Genomic DNA, 3,518 nt, shown 5'->3' on the forward strand with positions numbered 1-3,518 from the left:
TTCCATTCTTTATCAAATTTTATTCTAATGATAGGCCATTAGCTGCATGAGATGGGGCTGTGTCTGCTTATTCTCCATCATATCCTCCCCACCTAGTGGTAGATGATAAATTCACATGTGTTGAATGAATTAATGAACATGAGCACAAAGATTTTTTTTTTTTTTTTGAGACAGAGTCTTGCTCTGTTGCCCAGGCTGGAGTGCAGTGGCATGACCTCGGCTCACTGCAACCTCCACCTCCCAGGTTCAAGCGATTCTCCTGCCTCAGCCTCCCAAGTAGCTGGGATTACAAGCATGCACCACCACACCCGGATAATTTTTGTATTTTTAATAGAGACGGGGTTTCATCATGTTGGCCAGGCTGGTCTCGAACTCCTGATCTCAAGGGATCTGCCTGCCTCGGCCTCCCAAAGTGCTGAGATTACAGGCGTGAGCCGCCGCACCCGACCGCAAAGGGCTAAATTTTTTTATTTTTATTTTTTGAGAGTAGCACCGGCTTTATTGTCTTTGTGGGGGCCTGGAGAGGTTGGGTCCTTGGGGGCAGCGGGGAAAGGCTGGGAAGCTGTGTGACCAGGGCCTCAGGTGGTGTGCATCTGGGGTTCCTCCGCTTGTGGGTGTCCATTGGTATCACCGGTACAGCCATTGGTGGCAGCAGGTACCGGTCCTTTCTTGTTCGACACAGGGCAGGCAGCAGCCACGGGTCCGACTCGCTTGAGGCCAGGCACTGGGAGCTCCATCTTGTGCTCCAGGACCACGTGGTTCTGTGGCGGAAGCCCTACACAGGCCCTGACGATGTTCTCGATGCAGCTGAGCTGGCGGAAAACCACATTGACCACCGGGCTGCCCGGCGGCACCAGCGGCTCCTTGAAGAGGATGCTAAGCAGGGACAGCACGGGGTGGAAGGTCTGTGGCTCGGTGTTGTCATTGGTGCAGAAGCTCACGCAGTGGCACAGCTCGGTCAGCAGCGCCAGGTCCAGGATGATGGGGGCTGCCAGCAGCGAGTCCTCGCACGTGTTGTGCAGTACCAGCGTGTTGGTTACGCCCAGCATCAGCTCCAAGGTAGACTCATCCAGCACATGCATGGGGTCGCCTGCGTACGGCATGTACTTGATGACCACGCAGCGGTCAGGCTCCTCGCAGGGCGCGTAGAGCACTGGGTGTCTTTGCACCATGTCGTCCACCACGTTGCTCTTGGACACCTCCTCAGAGGGAACCGCGATGGCGCCAACAGGTTCTGCCGGTCGCTGTTCCCCAGGTAGTTATAATTCACAATCGACTTGGTCTTGAGGCCGTAGCCAATGAGGAAGTCCACGAGCACGGACTTGACTTTGGTCTGGCCTGACTTGAAGTCATCTCCGCCCACGTAAACCTGGCGCTGCCACGCGGGCTCAAGGACTCCGGGCACCAGGGTGTCCTGTGGGGACCCACTGAGGAAGGCACAGCCCTCCAGGATGCTGGCCACGGCGAAGAGCGTGGAGGGCGACACCTTCAGGCCAAGCTCGATCGTGCGCAGCAGTTTCTCGGCCGTGTTGTTGAGACGTGGGACCACCTCAAAGAAGCGCTCCCTGTGCGCCGTTCACAGCGCTATGACTTTGTCCAGCCCTGCGCTAGACCGGAAGTCTCGGATGTCCCGGCGGATCTGCTCCAGCTGCTGCGCGCGCGTGCCCGGGATGAGGCTGTCCGCGCGCGTGTTCTGGTTGGCCGCGATGAACTCTGGGATGTATACCAAAGGCCGGGGCTGCAGGGCCTCCATGTGTGGCCACAGTTGCTCCTGCAGCCCCCAATCCAGCACCTTTGCGAGCCGCATCGCCTCGGCCAGGTTCGGCGACAAGATGTCTCAGCCATCGAACACGAGGTCGTTGGGCGCCACCATGGGCAGCAGCCGCGGAAGGGCACGAACACCTCCTAGCCCTTGGCGTCCAGGCCCGGGCTCACGGTGCCCGCCTGAGACAGCGAACCGTAGTAGTTGGCCCCCTTGCGACCCCTGCGCTTGGGCCAGGACAGACGCAGTAGGTTGGCCAGCACCGCGGAACCGGTGCGTGGAACCGTTGTTCCCACCCCAGGCGACAAGCATGACCCCTAGCCTGGGCACCTGCCGGCTGGGCGGTCCGGAAGGTGAAGTGCGTGGACTTGAGGTGCACCTTGAGGACGCCGCCCTCGCTTCTGACGCGCGTTGTCTGGTACTTGTACTGAACTCGATGGCCTCGGGGCCGTAGACCACGTCCGGGCTCTGGACCAAGAATTGGACGGCGGCCTCCATCGCATCGCGGCGGTCTGCGCGGAGTCGGCCCAGGCAGCGGCGGTGGACAGCGCGCTAAATTCTTTACCTAAGATTATCTTTCACTTTTAACAACTCTGTGAGTTAGACGGTATCCCCTTCATGTGATGCATGAGAAAACGGAGACTCAGAGTGTGACATACCCAAGGACATCCAGGCGAAAAAGGACTTCGAACTTGGCCCTGTCTGATTCCAAAGCATGTGTGGTAACCACAGCGCTATGTTGCCTGGGTTCAAGACCTGGACTTGACACTTGTCCTGGGACAAGTTGCTAATCTTTCTATGCCTTAGTTTTCTCATCTAAAAAATGAAGAGAGGGTAATAATGATGAATGAGTCAATGCCAAGGAGTTTCATCAGCTGTGAAACTGTTCAAGTACCACTGTTTGCACGACCCCGGTTCTCTTCCAGGTCCCTCACGTGGGCCTGCGTGACTTCTAAAGAAGACCTGAGACCAGCCCGGGCAGCATAGTGAGACCCTGTCTTTACAAAAATAACAATTAGCTGGGCGTGGTGCTTGTAGTCCCAGTTACTCAGGAGGCTGAGGTAGGAGGTTGATGATACAATGATGAGACTGCACCATTGCACTCCAACTTGGGTGACAGTGAGACCCTGTCTCAAAAAAAAAAAAAAAAAATGGAACACCCAACATCCTTACAAGCCACCCTGGTACCTTCACTCAGATTTATTATGTTCATAGCACTTCCCACTACTGCCTTGATCATTCCTTTAATTTTTTTCTATATTGTTTTTCTCTCCTACTATAGAAGAAAAGCCCTGTGAGAGCAGGGGCTTCGTTTTTTTCACCAAAGTCTCCTAGCACCTCCAATAGTACCTTGCATAGAGAAAGCTCTGGAAAGACAAATTTGCCTAATGAATAAATGAGTGATTTACATATTATTACATCTATATGATGTATCAAAGTGTTAAAACCTGTTATAAGAGGAATGTAGAAAATGTGGTATGTTCATATAATGGAGTAGTACTCAGCCATGAAAAAGGAACAGCTGATGCACACACAAGGAGACTGAGGCTCAAAACATGTTGAGCAAAAGAAGCCAGGCACAAAAGAGTACGCACTACATGAGTCCACCCATGACATGCCAAGGATAGGCAAAAATCAATTCTTCATATCAGAAATCAGAACAGTGGTCAGTCACCTCTGGGGCTGGGAACTGGCTGGATGGGCATGAGAAAACTTTCTGTAGTGATGAAACTGTTTTATCTTGACTGGAATTTAA

The 3,518-nt window shown here is 53.8% G+C and overlaps 1 pseudogene across 1 annotated transcript; it reads right to left on the minus strand.

Annotated features, from left to right (window-relative positions):
- Nucleotides 1-490: 490 nt before the first annotated feature.
- LOC100592608 lies at nt 491-2,307 on the minus strand (annotated as a pseudogene). The gene has a single exon (XR_179967.3). The product of XR_179967.3 is annotated as an inositol-3-phosphate synthase 1-like (transcript).
- Between the last annotated feature and the right edge of the window lie 1,211 nt (nt 2,308-3,518).

The sequence above is a fragment of the Nomascus leucogenys genome, chromosome 20 (genome assembly GCF_006542625.1).
Source record: "Nomascus leucogenys isolate Asia chromosome 20, Asia_NLE_v1, whole genome shotgun sequence".
Lineage (NCBI taxonomy): Eukaryota > Metazoa > Chordata > Mammalia > Primates > Hylobatidae > Nomascus > Nomascus leucogenys.